General features: G+C 43.5%; 1 protein-coding gene across 4 annotated transcripts in view; it reads right to left on the reverse strand.

The window, feature by feature from the left end:
- LOC127599143 (MAM domain-containing glycosylphosphatidylinositol anchor protein 1) overlaps positions 1–18,743 on the reverse strand; it is a 178,670-nt gene that overhangs the window by 113,686 nt on the left and 46,241 nt on the right. The window lies entirely within an intron of this gene.

Below are 18,743 nucleotides of genomic sequence, written 5' to 3' on the forward strand. Positions count from 1 at the left end.
ATATGTGCTCACTATGCCGTGAGCATCGTGCAGTTCCTAGCAGAGAAGAACATGGCCATGCTGGAGCAGCACTGCCATGTATGGGCGGCTTTGGATGCAAGCATTTCTCACTGGACTGCTACTATTAGTTTTATTTGTGGGGGTGGGACTGTTTTTATCGGAGGACGGCACCATCGTGGCTACAATCAAAGTGCTCTTATAAGGAATTCATGAAGGACGGAGACGTGTAAAATTCCCATTAGAGGTCACATCTTGTGTGCTGGTAGTACATTAAAAACTGCTCATTTGAAATTCAACCATAATGTTTCACATCTTCATATCATAGAGTCAAAGGGGGGGGGGGGAACTTTATATGAGATACTATGTTAACTTCCAATAGTTGACAATACAGTATTGACATAGCTTGTTATCCAAAAATGCTCTCCTCAAAATGTGATGGACCTTAGAGCTTTTCGATATGCTGGCCCCATGATAGAATAGAACTGTCACGTTACGGTGTGGAGATGGACCGCAAAGAGCAGGCAGGAGGGAGGAGCATGGTGCTTTTGAAGAAGTGTATTGATAAAACACAGAAAACTAAATCCTAAATAAACAAAGTCCAAAGTAACAAACAAAAACCATGACTTAAACAAAAACTATCAATAACCAAAACACTACTAGAACAAACGTGACAGCAGTAAAGGAACAGCAAATAAACAAACATGACAGTAGCAAGAGCAAACAATGACCCAACACTGAGACGCTGGGAGTCCTTTTAAAGCCCTAATTACCTATGACCAACAGGTGTACAGCTGCCAGGGGAGCCCTACAGTGCCACCTGTTGGTCCCTAAACCGAATCATGACAAGAACTTCTTCGTTAGTGTCAGACATCTCCCAATTAGCGACATCGTGGTAAGAAATAGAACCAGACAATCATAAAAGACACTATTTAGCCTATTTCTAGAACGTAGAGTTATCGCATTTGAAAGACTGCCTACATTATGATGTGGGAAATAGAGGGATTATTTACGAGAGTATCGACACTCACCACGACTACAAGTACTTTGTAGCAGTTTCTCTAAATAACTATAAAACATAATTGCTTGATGTATTCATTTTAAAATGTAAGAACGTCAAATAATGTCACAGTGGCCATGCATCCTTCAATCTGTCTGTGTGTGGCCCTCGGAGGAAAAAGTTTGGACATTCCCCGGTCTATCCAGAAGGATCACTTCTCAAGTTTACTTTTATTTGTCTGTATTAGCCTCGGAAACTTACCTTTCATCATCCTTCTGTGTCTCTCTCACTCTTTCATTCCCCCTGACATCCTGTCCCTACATGTAAAAATATCTGTCTGGCCACACACAGGAACACACACACACAGCTTCTAGCCTGCTGATCTGTCTGAGGGCTGCTCACTTCTCTCATCAGAATGACACATCACAACAGGATCCAGCAGATTTCACCCAACTGCTGTCAGACTTCTTTGGCCCGCTGTCCAAAGTGTAAGCTGTCAACACGACTAAACAACACATGAGAGGCCTGAGCAGTGAACTGCATTGACTGTAGTGCAGAAGAGGGAGGCAAATATGAGTTTGAAATCACTTGCTAGCTGTCTTGGTGACTTGGAATTTCTCACACCCCAAAAAAAAGTGTCTTGGACCGGTGCTGTTATTAACCCCCAAAGGGCCTTAAAAGGGCCTTTTCAAGTCCATCTGACTTGAAATTTCTCACACAAGAGCTTGATTAACCCAACCACTGTCATGAATGTATTTCTAATGCAATCCAACTGTTTTCAACGAATACAAAACATTCGCTCAGACGGTAGGTGCAGAAGTGAGTCTCACCAAATTTTTCAGTGAAATTCAAGTTAGTAAACCATCCAAGACTACCAGACCCCCTATAACAGTTGGATCATGTTGCATTTTAGATCAGCACAGATTTTGAGTAGAAGATAAAAATGTGGTGAATCTTGACTTGTCACGTTGGCTACAAGTGAGAGAAATGCCCACGTGTTGCATCCTGATGCTGTCATTCAGTCTCAAGTTAGAAACAGTAGCCAACCTGACAATCTGACTCCACAACTGGGCCTGTTATTAAAAAGCCTTAAGTTTACAAAGTTCTCATATCCCTCAATGATCTGACTTGAACATAAAGTACAGCTTAATGTTAAAAACAACAACAAATATGTCAGCCGAACACAATATGTCAACAATGGCAAGTAAACCCACAATTGCAACAATTGAAATTAATGTCACTGTGGGTGACCCATGCTTCATGTTTCCATGCAACGTATATGCCATTGAAGGATGTATCGAGAAAGTCAACGGGGCCCATAGGGTCCAAAATCCTTGATCAGCATTTAATCCAATTACATACTGCATTTACATATCTGACAGGGTAATTAAAGGTCAATAACCTACCAGCTTTGCGATTAAATTGCCAAGCAGAGCAAATAACAGGAACAGGATCAAAAAGCAAATCCACAGCTGACCACTGGCATTCCTTATCTTAATGTGCATCCAAATTCCAGTTTATTTGCTATTTTGTAATCACCCACGTCCTCTCCCGGTCCGTGGACTTTCCATTCTTATGTTCGGTGTTACGCAACCTTGAAAATTAAGCATCAAACATATCTACTGAGAATTGAATCCATTCCTTGTATGACATCTTTCAAAGCACTCGCCGTCAGGATCACTGCGGCTTGCTGGTGTGCTAAAAAGTTCGTCCTTTATACTCCCCCTCACAAACCCATTATAAGCTTTGCTATGCCTGTTGTCAACTTTGTCCATTTATGCATTTGTTGATGTAACGCCCGCGGAGTCTACGATACAGTGCTTTATCCATCCAGATGGCTCACTCACAGTGAATAGGCTTAAGATGGTAATCCTGTTATCAGGGAATGCTACTTGGCTCCGGCGCACAACCACACACAGACTAAGAAACACACACACACACAGTCTCAGAAATGTGCATTGTATGAAAGCACAGAGGCTGCATAATCTACTCTGAGTGAAGTACGAGAGCGGTAAATGAACAAAGTCAGTAATAAGACAAACTGTAATAAATTGTATTAAATGAATGAATTGAATGAATTGCAGATTCAGTGGATGCACAGTCGAGTGGTTGTTGATGAAGATGAGTGACATTAAGGGCTCTAGTTTCGGCGCCAATTCTGTGCGGCACATGTCATAACTGTGCCGAAGCCGTTTGCACCGAATGGCAATTGCAGACGAATGCAAGACTAAAAGAGGGAGGGATGTACTGTTGTGGGAGTGGTCATAGGCAACTTCATACAAAAATAAACATGATGTTAAAAAGTAAGACCCCCTTTTCCACACTGAAAAGTAAATACTAATTAACACTTGTCATTTGTTTATTTTTGAGCAAAACATGGTAAAATTGCCTTGTCTACAGCATTTTAATCGCGTGCCACCAATGTGCATGTCCCAATTAAGAAAATGCAATGGATCTTTTGTTTTTTTCAGTGCATGAGTCTAAATGTCTACTTTCCTTGATTTATTTACCATGTTGTGTTAATTGGGCCTTTTTTAAACGTGACTTTACTCAGGCTACCAATTGCAAATCCACGATTGCAGATGCCACCTCTGTTTCCCTAAAGGATGCCAATTGATCCACAATCGTTTTGAACCTTGCCAAGGTGGATTTGTGGGATGTCAAATGTGCATTCCCTCAAATCCATCTTTTAAGGAAAGTAATGCAACTTTGCCACGCGGAGCGAAGGTGGAGCCGCGCGGCACTCAATAAACCTGACTCACTGATATTGAACACGCCTTCCCTCTCTTTAACCTTGTCATACAATATGAATGACTGCATTGGTCATTCTGCCAGAGTGATATGATTCCCAAGCTGTGATACCTTTACAGGAAGCAGAGGAATCATAATGTTTTAAGGATGATGCCATGTCTGTTTATCGCGTTGCCAACTTTTGGGGGGAAATTACAATTTTCTTTTTTTTTTTTTAACATGTTTCACTGGTTTTAAGTCTCAGTCTTAATTTCTTAATTGACAGTGATCTGCCGCTAACTTCCACAATCCGACACGTTGCATGTAAAGCTGATATTGTGATTGAAGGATGGAAAAAGGTATGCACCTATGGACAGACAACCATTCATACTCACACCCGTGGACAATTTTGAGTCTTTGTTCTGGCACTTTGGAACATTTTGAATGTGAGGTAGACACATTAACCTAGGGGTGAGCAACCCATGGGTCTGGAGCCACAGGCGGCTCTTTCATTCTTATGTTGTGGCTCTGCATGGCTTGGGAAAATAATTTATATCCTATATTGTATTCTCATCATTCAAAATAAGCGTCACATTGATTTGCAGGCGCTGTGCGCAGGGGCTCAGGAGCAGAAGTACTATTAACCAGGTAATAAATATTCATGCAGTTATTTTGCAAATATTTTTTTTCGTTGTTTACTGAAATAGTGCTCTTTTGTTTGCTCCCCATTCCATTTTTAAATTCAGGTCAAGGCTAGGCTGCATGCTCCAAAAGCCGAAAGGATGACGGCTCATGGCATTTTGGTTTGCTGGAAGTTCAGCTCTAGAAGTTCAGTAGTCTTAGTTCAGCTTTTAATTTCTCAGCAATTTTTTTTTTGTAAAAGTTTAAAATGTGTTTATTTCATCAATAAAAATTTTCTGAAATATGGATGGACTCATCGTTTCAGATGTCAAAAGGTGTTTGCGGCTCCCAGTATTGCTTTTTTCCGTGGAAGACGGGTCGAAATGGCTCTTTAGGGCCGTTCACACGGCACACATTTGCTCCGGTGCTGCACCGAGATAGTTTGTTGCGGGATATTTTGCACCGCAGCAAATTGTGTGGAGCGTTCACACGTACAAAGCCGCTGTACCGGGGCTGCCCCACTTGCGTTCACACGGCAGTTTCTGCAGCGGAGCAAAACGACAGAAAACAAACGAGCTGTCGTGTTGGTTCTTTTTAAAACGTACTGTATATACACAATTCAAGCGACGACTGGACCGGCACGTCCTTCTCCTTCTCGGTTTCCGTGCCTTCTGCTCGAGAGTGACCGCCCAAGAAAACGTAAATGAACGATGACTTCAATGACACTCAGAAAAGCAAACACTATTGCGCCAAACAGAAAATCAAGAGAGGAAATCACAAAATAAATTCTATGGGGGTGGGGGGTTGTGAACAAAGAACAAAGGAACAAACAACTCAGAGACAGTCCAGTCTCCTACAAAAGGAAATTATGTTACTCGCCAAGTCTTGTGTCAACGCATTCTCGCCATACGTACTCTTCACAAGCATTTGCTCTGGAGCTAATTTAACCCAGTTGCGTTCACACGTGCACATTTACACCGGTGCTGCCTCGCAAACGAGCATTTGCCCCGGAGCAAATATTTGACCCACCTCCCTGAGGTGGGTCAAAAATTTGGTCCGGTATAAGCTCTTTTCCGGGGCTACCCCGGAGCTAATTTGCACGTGTGAACGCTCTACTGGGGCAGCCCCGGTGCAGCACCGGACCAAATCTTGCCGTGTGAACAGCCCTTTTGAGTATAAAAGGTTGCTGACCCCTGCACTAGCTGTTGGCCAACTATGCTGTTCGTGTTAAAATTAACCCATGTAGGCTGTACTGATTGTTTTCTTCACTTTTACTGCTTCAAATTAATTTTATTTATATCTCTATGTGTCAGGCAGTCAAGGTTGCAGGTGCCAATGCTGTGCAGCTCACACTTTTACCACCTTAACCAACACATTTTAAAGTTGTCCTTGCTATCTGTCAATTGGAATTGAAGAGTGGCATAAAAATAAATATAAGATGACGGTGCAAATGTGTTTTAAAATCCCCTTAATGAGGTGTTGCCTAAGTGATTGCAGAGACGAGAATCCGCAATAAAAGAGATGTATGCCTAAAGCCAAACTATGTCAAAGCAACAGGTTGTGCTAAAATCCAGTGAGGTCAGTAAAGCGGATCGGAAGATTGAAAAAAAAAACCAACACCAAATGCTAATGGGGAGCTGGTGTCATACTTACAATAATGATTGGCCAGCCTTGTGATCTCAAACAATTATTTATAATTACTAGGAACATAAAAACAAGATTCAAATGCTCCTTTACCAAATTCCTTCACCAACAAATTATCTGTCAACTCTTCCACTGGCAAGCAAGCAAATGCAAAGTTCATAAAGGAGGACAAGAGAGAGAGTTTGTGTAATTGTCCTAAAAACCAAAGCACTGTGTCCACATAACGAAAAGGCTCCATTGAAGCTCAATTATGATGAACCCACACAAATATGTCCCAAACAATTGTGAATAAGCTTTTCGTGTACAAAATGTGCAGCAGATGTTCCACCTTGCCCAGCTGCTTATTATTTCCCCTGAAAGCACAGAACCCTGGCGGACCTTTTTTCACTGACATCACTGATGTATTTTTACCAGTTCACGAGTCTGAAAAACTCATCTGAGGTCGAACACGCAACGGCGAATAAAACGGACAGATTTTGAAAGCCCACCTTCTCATCTTGGCTCCCTCCCCTGGCTTATTAGTCCTTTACACTGTACACCATTCATCACCAGCACTTTGCTCTTGGTAATCATAGCTTTGCGTATGCATAGCCACTAAGCAGTTCAGTTCAGATCAATGGATCCTGACCAGGCTTGCATTTGCACTGTGGGATGGTGATAGCTCTATTAGATACATAAGGAGCATGATCAGTGGCGTCGCTTACATTAAATAGGACAAATGCGATACAATGCAGTCCTACCGAGATGTTTCTCCGCAAACAAATAAGAGAAAAGGGGCAATTACTGTACCTCTCGCCATCATAATCCAGTTTTAAATGGCCCCTTATCATGCCAAGCCTAGAGGAAGATGCAGCCTCACTGTACACATAAATTGAGTTTGTTTTTTTAATTTACATTTTGCTAGACTTTGCACAGGTAGAATTGGGAGTAATGTGGGAGAGATCCTAGCGACATCAATCATTTGCATCAAAATCAATGCAGTCGCAGCGCGGTGCAACCGACTACGCCGTGCAGAAATACAGAGAAATAGACTCACTGGAGTCCGCGCAGGTAAACTGCAAGATCTACCCTTGCGGATGAGATATTCGTCCGTGCATGTGATATGGGCAATTGCAGACTGCCTTGCACCCCGAATCATGCTTTCGCGTAATGCCAAATTGGTGCATGAGTCGTGGGCAACTCCATGCGCTCCATGGAGTTGCTCCATATGGGCAACTCCATGCACAGATAGCTGCAATATAGCCCCCAAAAATGTTGTGCTCAGAGACTTTTAAGCATCGCTGTTTGCCAGAGGCACTGTAATGTCTACCATATCTCCGCGGCTCATCATCTCTCCGTCTGTCCCTCCATCCAGTCAAAGGCCAAGCTGGTGACCTTGTTTGTGTCCAAGTCATGTAGCCACTCGGTGGCTGTGCAGCCTGACGCAGCCACCCGATCAGCCCACCCTTCTCCTCACCATCGATCGCCCTCCACTCAGCGCTCAAGGACGGAAATCCAAACCCACATTCCAAACCGCGGCCCTCATCACACAGCCCCCTCTTTTGTCTCTGTCTCACCACTTTTCTCTTTTATGGTTAGCGCCACGTACCCTCCACACACATATGCACAAAGACCCACGTACACACACACACACACACAACGGCAAGCTCAAGGTTGCAGTGACCAGCAGAACCATGAATAAATAATAAAGTGGGTAGGAATCACTTTCAGAAAAGCCATTTACTGTCCTATTGTGTTCTTGAAGAGGTGATGTGAGTGAGTGTCTCAGTGTGTGTGCGTCTGTGGTCAGTGCGTGTATATGCTTGTGTGTAACAAGAGGTTGCTGAGTGTGACTGGAACGTTTTGCTAACTAAAAGCCTCGCTGCCCTGGGAGTTCACTCTCGCGATGCAAAAATCACCTTTGTGTTGACCTTGCCTTTTTTTACTTTTTTCCTTCCACAGCACTGCTTACTTACATTGTTTGTTCTTTCATCACGTGTTACATTATGAATATGTTTGCAACTTCCTTGGCATGTCAAAATATACCAAACACACCGCCACATGAGGCAGAAAAAAAAAATCTAGTTTTTTTTTAATGTATTTTCATTTGAGGTGCCCAAATTAATGAAGAAGTCGTATGAGTAGCACAAAGTGCAAGAGAAATAGAACAAAAGCCTTTGTTAAGTCCTGGTATGCTGTAAAAAGTCACAGTGTGCTAGAGGCAAAAACGGATAAGTGCTGATACTCAAAACCACTGCGTACCTTCCCACTTAAAGCAATGGCCCTCACGTAAGAACCTTTCTTAGTGTCAGTATATTTCACGAAAGTGACCAGTGATGGCTTGCAGTTCGGTCTGAAGTGAAGCACGGAAAGAGAAGCGAGAGAAAGTCTTCAAGAAGAACAAAAGTGGATCAAAATGATGAGAAGGATGAAGAAGAATTAGCAGCGCTCGACATGAGAGGCGAGAGGGTAAGTAAGAGGCAATCAACAGTCGAGAGGCAAAAACAAAGACTTTAAAGTGAGAACGTTATTGGCAGTGAAGAACTGCCATAATATGTGAAGATGTGGGGCCAAAAAGAGAAATGATCAGATGGCCCTGTGAGTGTACGGAGCTCTCTTTTCAATCCTATCTAGCTCAAGCAAAGGTAAACAATCATTCTTGACAAAGGAGAGGACAAATCCTCAATCAGCCTCATTCTGGCCAAAGCAGCTTTCTATCGGGCTGCCCTCACCTGCTTAAATTGGATCCTCCTTTGGAGGGAAGAGTGAAAACAAATGGAAAGCAATCTCATTCAGGGGGGGCACGGACAGGAAAAAAACCTCAAAAAAGATTCTTAATCAGGACATCTTATGATCTTAAATGTAGCTATTAAACTTGCCACGCTGCTGCTCCAAAGCCAGAGGATATGGATGAAAGATTTTTGAATGAAATGAAACCATTTATCTAATAAATGAACAACGACGCTTTTATGATTCTGCGTGGCGCCTTCATCAATAAATGCGTTTAAATGTTGTCGGCACAAATTTGTTGCTGTTTTGTCTCTCTGATGGCAGCATACAGAGAGGATTATGAGGACGCTCTTGATAAACTGGAATACAGTCATAAATAATAAAGCAGCCAGAATAGACCGAGAGCACCCACAGGCAAATACCAACTTCTGGTAAGAGAAGGGGGGGAGGGGGGGAAGAAATCACAAGCTCAACTTTATATAACTTTTGTGTCTGTTGACTGCAGAAAAAAAAGATTTTTAATCTTTCTCATTCTGTGAATCTTTGAAATTAATTATTCATGCACCTTTTTCAAGGTTAAACACCATTCAACGATTTTAACATCCATTTTCAGGTTCTCCAGCACACTGAGAAATGTTACTGAATAAAAATTGGTTATTAAGTAAATTGGCAAAAACTATTATCAGTCAACAAGTGACAGTTTTGTCTGCTTACCAAACAGTGACCCCACGTTGAGCTCATCTGACTCATTGTCAACAAAGAGTCATCTAATTATTTCATAACTACAGAGCTGACCCTTTCATGAGGCTCCCTTTCGTCAGTTTTGAATATGACAGGAACAGAACTGTAATTAAAATCCGGCTTTAAAGTGCACGATTGCATTTATTGTTCAAAGCTGTTATACTGTTGGTAGTAATGTGCCCAAGAGCACATTAAGACTTACCCGAGACGAGAACGTAGCGAGACCAAGACAGCACCAAACTTTTGGGAGTTGACACTGAGCCAAGACTAAGGGTTCAATATACGTAGACAGCTTTTCGTGCATTTGGGCATAAAAACTAGTGCATGTTGATTTTTGTGCCATGCCAAGTGTAACAAGGGGATTACAAAAAAAAAAAATTTTAAATACTTGGAAATATATCTTGTTCTGCATTATAATTAGCACCAATCCAGAACCCAAAGAATGAAACAAGCCGACATCAACAACAGTGCAAAACTGAGACAAGCTGAAGACTGCGACAAGACCAAGATGATCATAAAAACCTTTTAATGCCTGACCCATTAAGGAATTGCCAGAAAAATCAGATTTTTGGGAACTGAGATGTCCATTAACCCTTATAACCAAATCCACAAAAATATTTTTGCCATATTATTTTGTTTTAGATATTTGTTGTATCACATTTATAAGCATTATTAGGAAAGGACAGAGCTGGTTCTCTTCCTACTTAGGAAACTGAGGTCTTTTGGGATTCAGGGGTCGCTCCTTAAGACTTTCTATAACTCGGTGGTGGCCTTGGCCATCCATTATGGCATTGTCTGCTGGTCAGGCAGCATCTCGGCCCGGGACAGAAAGAGACTGGAGCGACTGGTCAGGAAGGCCAGTTCTGTCCTGGGTTGCTCCCTTGACACTCTGGAGGAGGTGGGCAACAGAAGGATGCTAACTAAGCTAAAAGCTATGATGGACAGTCCTCCCACCCTCTCCAGCCTGCCCTGACAGCACGAGGTAGCTCCTTCAGCCAGAGAATGTTACACCCGCGCTGTAAGAAGGAGAGATACCGACGATCGTTCCTACCGACTGCTGTCAGGCTGCTGAATAAAAATAACAACAATAATAATAATAATAATTAAATGATGTGATGTGTGTGATGTGAAAAACAATTGTAAATAGCACTGCGATTTATCTATTTTGTATTTATATTGCACTTAATTGAACCACATTCCAAAAATATGCATGGCAGGCTGAGTGAACACTCTAAATTGTCCCTAGGTGTGAGTGTGAGTGCGGATGGTTGTTCGTCTCTGTGTGCCCTGCGATTGGCTGGCAACCGATTCAGGGTGTCCCCCGCCTACTGCCCGGAGACAGCTGGGATAGGCTCCAGCACCCCCCGCGACCCTAGTGAGGATCAAGCGGTTAGGAAGATGAATGAATGAATGAATGAATGGTGTTTGTTTTTTCTTCTTTCTTCTTTCTACCCACATTCTTGCTGCTGGAGGCTGTAAATTTCCCCAGTGTGGGACAAATAAAGGATATCTTATGTAGATTACATAAAAAATGGAACATTTGGGGAAAATCACATTTTAAACCTGCAGTATCAAATTTGATACAGATGATTTAATGTACTACAAAGAATGAGTTACATAATGAAAATGCATGGATCAAATATGATACGAAAGGTATTACAGGGTTAAATATTCGTGAGAGCCAAAAAACACAACTGCACTCAAAATAAATAAATAAATAAATACATCAGTGTAGGCATTTGAAACTAAAGACTGAAACAAATGGCCGAATAATGGAACATGGCATCATCTACAGCCAAAATATAATGCATATAATACAAAATATATTGAATTAATCTCCTTTTACTGACTCATCATTGTCCCCATCTTTTCTGGGAGTTGAAGACCGCAGACTTTGCACCCTACTAGTTTTGTTCTTCAGAGTGAAATTATTGCAAATCGTATGTGAATTGAAAAATACTCAACTAGGTACTGTAGCCACAAGAAGGCGTCAGCGACTCAAGTCACATGATCAATACAGCTGATGGAGCTCTACGGAAAGGCAGTATGCCCAAAGGGAGACAACTGAGAATGCCGCAGTGTGCTTATCCTACACGGAACCTTGCCACAGAGGTCAGCGCAACTACTTATTACTTCTATTTTATACATTTCTCTTCCATCGGCAATACCCATGAGTTCATGTGGCGTGCCGCTTGGAGAAAATGTGTCTTGTGGATGCCAAGCTACGATAGATATTTTAAATTACACATGATGTCACACAAACATATACTGAAATAAAATTGAATTTCACTGTAAGTAACACGGAATTTGGATCTCACTATATTGTTTTATCAGCTTATATGTGGAAGATTTCATCATTGTCGCTGCCCCACAGGTTTCTTGTCTGGAAATGTGTCTGTGCATTCATAAGTCTCTTTGCCACAAACAATCTCAGGCTTGTACCGATACGCATATACAAAAATAAACAGTTGTTCTTATGATGTAGAGCAGTTCTAAACCGCTGCAAACAACAACCGCAATTATGGCCATATTGTTACGTTCATATGTCATCCAAACAAAGCATTTTCTTTGTAAAGGCAGATTTTTTTTTCTTTTTAACCACTCACAATAAATTGGCAGGTGTGCCAACCATCACAGCCAGGCACATTCTGTCCGTCCCATCGTCACATTGTTTTGATTTAAAAATATTTTTTATCTCCAGTTGACATAATCAGGGTTCGAAATTAACTTTGTTGAACACAAGCCAATGTGGCTGGCGACGCTCTAAAGTTATCAGCCGAAATACAGGCATTCGCACAGACAATTTGCATATTGAACATCATGATGTAGGCTTCTGGCAGAGTATTTATTGGAAATGTAGGAGTCACTGCCAGATGGTCGAGAACAAAGCAGAGTCGTTGGGCATTGGTTGAATTTGATCGATTCGGTTTCCAATCATCTTTTTGCATGTTTTCCAGGAAAATTAAGGTTGTACAATATTTGCGGTCCTCAACGTGTGGAGTTCCACTGGATCGTGAAGCATGACCAAAAGCACGCTACCACCTCGAACAACTGACAAGACACTTTTCTCCATCTTTCCGCACCTCCAAGAAAATAAAACTGTTTTTCCTCTTTGTTTTTACAACAATTATTACTCCAGCTCTTAGAGAACCTCCCAGCCCACCACCACCCAAAACATTTAAAAAACTGCACAAGACGAGGGGGGCTGGAGCACACGCACCTTGTACTTATAAACACAAACGGAAGAAGAACAAGGAGTAAACACACAAGCACTGTTTTATTCATGTTGATGTGATGCTAGTGGACATGCACCCGTGAGAAACACTGCTTTTCTCACCTAACACACACACACACACACACACACACACACACACACACACACACACACACACACACACAAACACACACACAGACCTTACACCCTGGAGTTCAACACAGGACACTAGATGTTTCCGACAACATCTCTATTTGCTCTCGTTGCTCATTATGCCCCTGAGAAAGCCAGGTTGTTGTTGTTTTCTTTTTTTTCTTTGAACATTGGTGTTATGTTTGTCACAGGGCAATTTTCACAGATTCTTCACTAAAGTGGTTCGATGGGTGTAGCACGCACCATGGTGGGAAGCCTTTAAACCTAAGGGCAGTTTCTAAACACACGCGCACACACACACACACACACACACACTTTTTGTTACTTTGAGATCAGTTTTCTTTGTTGTGAAATGCTCCAGAGAGGGAACACAAAATAATTCTTTCCATTGGAAATTCCCTCAGGAAAAAAAAAGTGGTGACAAAATCGCCATTCAAGCAACACTTTTGGGATGGATAAAAAAAGTCATCTGTTGCTGGGGGAAGTGTGTCTAAGGGTGCTAATTGCTTTTGATTCTGAGTCATATATGTGTGAAAGAGTTTCCTGTCCATGGCTTAATCGGTGTTAGCATGAGACACTTTGAAGCGGTCGAGTACACCATTTAGTTTTGTCAAACTTTTCCAGACTTATGCAAGCTGATTTTCGGCAAAGCGCAGACTATGACTAGCCTTGGTTTGGTCACCAGCTACATGGCACAGAAGGACAAACACTAAGACTGATATTAGTATTAAGACACTATTTGATCCCATCTTGCTCGCTGTGTGCGCCTCTACACTATCAACGACGACAAAGAATCTCACCAAAAAATAAAAATAACTCAGACGCCACCTAACTTTCCAGATATTAAAAAAATCATTCTGTTTATTATGCCAGCTGTAATAAAGCTCCTGAAGAGCTGCAATGGAAATAAATAAAAATACCCAGAACCCAAAAGAAAACCTGCCAACAGGAGACAGTTTCCTGTTTTTTCATAACGTGTTGCATTTTTTAAATTGTTATGATCAAGCAATGTGGATTCCGGACCTCATCATTATATCTCCAGACTCTGGTGCCTTGATTTCCAAATAAAATGCTAAATTGACTGTAATTTCCGCAACCCATGATAGTTTGGGGCGCCACATCATCTTCTGGTGATCATCCACTTTGTTTCTTCAATTCCACATCTTCCAGGGAATTTTAGAGCACCTCATGTGTCCCTACGCTGAAAAGTTTATTTTCCAGCAGGACTTTGCACTTGCCTACACTGACAAAAGGACAAAAATACGGTACAGTGACCACGGTGTTAATGTGCTTGATTGAACAGCAAACTCCCCTGACCAGAGCCCTGTGCAAAATCAAGAGGAAGATGAGAGATACCAGATCCAACAATGCAAGTCAGCTATCAACACAACATGGGCTTCCGTTACATTGACGGATGCCCACCACTGTCAGTTTCCGTGTCCGTATACAAAACAAGAATCCCAAAGGAGCGCAAGGGTACGGAGATGCCACAGAACGAGGCAGGCTTTAAGTAGGTGTTTTGTTGTGCTTGTAACCTTTACTACATCTGGAGTTTCTACCGAGATCAGTCTTGGAACGGAAGCCAACATGTGCGACCTATAAAGCCGCTGCGTAAATTCATTTGTTCTCCTTCACTTCTCTCCAGATTGGCTTTTAAAAAATGCTGTGCACTTTTCAAGTGAACCGGCAAAGAGGATCGAAACAGTCTCACTGTCGTTTGTGAGAAGGATTTGGTTTTGTCCCAACACCAACAAAATACACACAATCATGAGTAGGGAGGTCGCATGGTTTCCGTGTCTATCTGAAAAGCTGCAGAGGTGGAAGAGGAAAAAAGATGTGTATGTGAATTCTATCCAAATAGGCTGAGTTTTGCTCGCAGTGTTTTCACCACCAATATGCTCACATTTATGAGGTGATGTTTGTCCCAAACGCTACACCCTCCACCCCCTCCAGTGTTAACACTAGGTGCTAATACATCCTAACAGCAAAATCCTCATCAAGCCTGAGGCATTGTTATAATTGCTCCTGAAAAACAGGACTAATGTGGAAGCCAAGTGGGAGATACAAAATCCTGCCATGAATTTGTTCCAGTGATGGCCCAGTGATAAAGGTTAAACAATGAGCGAAAGATTTGATGGTACAGTCACAACACACAAGAAGGCTGAGACTTTTCAAAGAAATGTCATGAAAAAAAAGAATGTGTAACAACTGACGGTAGATGCAAAATAATGGACAATGAATTCAAATAGGCCTTACTGTGATTCTAAAGGGAAAATGTGAAGTGGTTGGGTTGAAAATCAGCACCTACAAATCTTGAGATCATGGTCCACAGTTGGTAAGATGAAATACTGGTCCAAGTGGAGGAGTTCAAGTATCTTGTGGTCTTTACAAGAGAGAGAAGAATGGAGTGGGAGCTCAACAGGCAAGTCGGTGCAACGGTGCAGTGATGCGGACGCTGTAACGGTCCCTTGTTGTGAAAAATGAGATGAGCTGAAAGACGAAAGTATTGATTTACAGTTTGATGTAAGTGACTATCCTCATCTATGGTCACAAGATGTGGGCCATGACCGAGAGAACAAGATCCCGGATGCTAGTGGCCGAAAAAAGTTAGTTCTCCAAGGTTTCTCTCAGAGATCTTACTTACACGAGGGAAAAGTTGCTGCGCATTGGGGAATCTACGCTCGGTCTTTTTTCACCAGCACACGAAAATCCACAAGGTTTTTCAGAGCTAATCGCGAGCGGAGCGGCTGCGCTGTACGGAGCATGGAAACGCCGCCGGAGGAGCGGGTAGCGAGCCGGCGTGCTCGTCAAGCTCCGGCAGCGTGGATTTCGAACCCCGCTCCCATCGATCCATCTTGCTAATCTACGATCTCTGCCAAACAACATGGATGAACTTCTTCTCCTCACAAAGACCAACAAAACATTTGCACGTTCTGCTGCGCTCTGCTTCACTGAAACCTGGCTCAGTGACCGCCATCCAGATCCCGCGCTACATCTACCCGGCTTCCGCCTTCTCCGAGCCGACCGCGACACGGAGCTATCAGGGAAATCGAAAGGTGGTGGGATTTGCTTCTATATGAACGAAGAATGGTGCACTGATGTCACGAAGCTCGACGCACACTGCAGCCCGGACCTGGAGTCGCTGTCTTTAAACTGCAAGCCATTCTACTCGCCACGTGAGTTCACCTCCTTTTTACTAGTCGGTGTTTACATTGCGCCACAAGCTAACGCTAACACGGCGATACAAACGCTAGCCGAACAAGTAAACAAACTCGAACTAAAATACCCAGAGTCACCCCTGATCATTTTGGGCGATTTTAATAGAGCACATCTTAACCGTGAACTTCCCAGATATAAGCAGCACATCGACTATTTCACCAGAGAAGGCAACATTCTAGATCACTGCTATAAAACAATCAAAAATGCATACCGATCGGTCGCCCGTGCAGCATTGGGTCTTTCTGACCACAATTTAATCCACTTAATACCTACATACAGACAGAAACTCAAATGTGTTAAACCGGTTGTTAAGACTGTGAAAAAATGGACAGATGAAGCAAAGCTAGCTCTACAAGAATGCTTAGACTGCACTGATTGGGGCGTCTTTGAAACTTCAACGGGCACACTGGATGAATACACAGACACTGTAACATCATACATCAGTTTCTGTGAGGGCATGTGTGTACCAACGAAGTCCTTCCGCTCTTTCAACAATAACAAGCCATGGTTTACTCCCAAACTCAGGCAACTCAGGAAAGAGAAAGAGGCCGCATTTAGAAGTGGAGATCGGGCACTGTACAAACATGCCCGAAACCAATTGACAAAGGAAATTAACATCGCAAAGAGAAGCTATGCAGAGAGGCTGAAAAACCAGTTCTCTGCTAACGACTCTGCATCTGTATGGAATGGCCTGAAAGCAATCACTAACTATAGAATGCCATCCCCCCAAACAGTGAACAATAAGGGTCTTGCTAATGAACTAAACATGTTTTTCTGCCGATTTGAAAAGGACACCCCCATTTCCCACTCACATCCACCTCTACCAGAAACCACTCTACCTACCCCCCCCACCCTCTTTTTCTCCACTACAGATCCACGAACAGGACGTGAGACGGCTCTTCAAGCAGCAAAAGATCAAGAAAGCTCCGGGGCCCGACAAAGTGTCCCCGTCCTGCCTGAAAGTCTGCGCTGACCAGCTGGCTCCGGTCTTCACACAGATCTTCAACATATTCCTGGAGCTGTGTGAGGTCCCATCCTGCTTCAAACAGTCTACCATCATCCCAGTTCCCAAGAAATCGGCAACATCGGAACTGAACGACTATAGGCCTGTCGCCCTGACGTCTGTGGTCATGAAGTCCTTTGAACGCCTTGTGCTGAACCACCTAAAGAACGTCACTGGACCCCTGCTGGACCCTCTCCAGTTTGCCTACCGGGCAAACAGGTCTGTGGAAGACGCAGTCAACATAGGTCTGCACTACATCCTCAAGCACCTCGACAGCACAGGGACCTACGCAAGGATTCTGTTTGTGGATTTCAGCTCTGCGTTCAACACCATCATCCCGGAACTCCTCACCCCCAAACTACTCCACCTCGGTGTGTCCCCTGCGATCTGCCAGTGGATCCTCAGCTTCCTGACGGGACGGACACAACAGGTGAGACTGGGAGCAACAACATCATCAATACGCACTACCAGCACTGGAGCCCCACAGGGATGTGTCCTCTCGCCACTGCTCTTCTCTCTCTACACAAACGATTGCACCTCAACAGATCCAGCTGTCAAACTCATAAAGTTTGCAGACGACACCACGGTCATCGGTCTCATCAAAGACGGTGACGAGTCTGCGTACCGCCAACAAGTGGAGCAGCTGGTGCTCTGGTGCGGCCGACACAACCTCGGGCTGAACACGCTCAAGACTGTAGAGATGATCGTGGACTTCAGGAAACATTCTTCTCCTCAGTTGCCCCTCACACTATCAAACTGCCTTGTGTCAACCGTCGAGACCTTCAAGTTCCTGGGAATCACAGTCTCCCAGGACATGAAGTGGGAAGCCAACACCATCTCCATCCTGAAAAGGGCCCGGCAGCGGATGTACTTCCTGAGGCTGCTGAGGAAGCATGGCCTGCCACAGGAGGTGCTACGACAGTTCTACACGGCAGTCATCGAATCAATCCTGTGTTCTTCCATCACGGTTTGGTTTGGGGCCGCCACAAAAGAGGACAAAATCCGACTTCAACGGACAGTTAGGACGGCAGAAAAAATCGTTGGCACCGCCCTACCCACTCTTGAGGACTTGCACACTGCAAGAATCAAGACAAGGGCACGGAAAATCCTCCTGGATCCCCCGCACCCTGCCCACCACCTTTTTCAGCCACTCCCCTCAGGCAGACGCTACAGATCCATGCGCACCAAATCCAGCAGACACTTAAACAGCTTTTTCCCTCTAGCCATTAACTCCTTAAACAGTCACTGACATAGTCACTCTTCTTGCACCACAAAATGGTACTACAAAACTACTGGTTACTCTAAAATGGTTCAATGATTTTGTTGTTTACGATGATACTAGTGCAGCGTGTTATACCGGAGACAAATTCCTTGTGTGTTCTACATACTTGGCCAATAAAGATGATTCTGATTCTGATTCTGAGATAGGGTAAGAAGCTTGGTCTTCCAGGTGAGACTCAAGAGTAGAGCTGCGATTGCTACCACATCGAGAGGAATCAGATGAGGAGTCATCTCCTCAGGATGCCTCCTGGACACCTTCCTGGTGAGGTGTTCCAGGCACATCCCACTGCTAGGACACCCCGGGGATGACCCAAGACACACTGGGGAGAGAGTATGTCGACCGGCTGGCCTGGGAATGCCTCGGAAGAGCTGGACAAAGAGGCCCGGGAAAGGGAAGCCGGGGGTTCTCTGTGAAAGCTGCTTCCCCAGCA

This window comes from Hippocampus zosterae, chromosome 4, assembly GCF_025434085.1.
Source record: "Hippocampus zosterae strain Florida chromosome 4, ASM2543408v3, whole genome shotgun sequence".
NCBI lineage: Eukaryota > Metazoa > Chordata > Actinopteri > Syngnathiformes > Syngnathidae > Hippocampus > Hippocampus zosterae.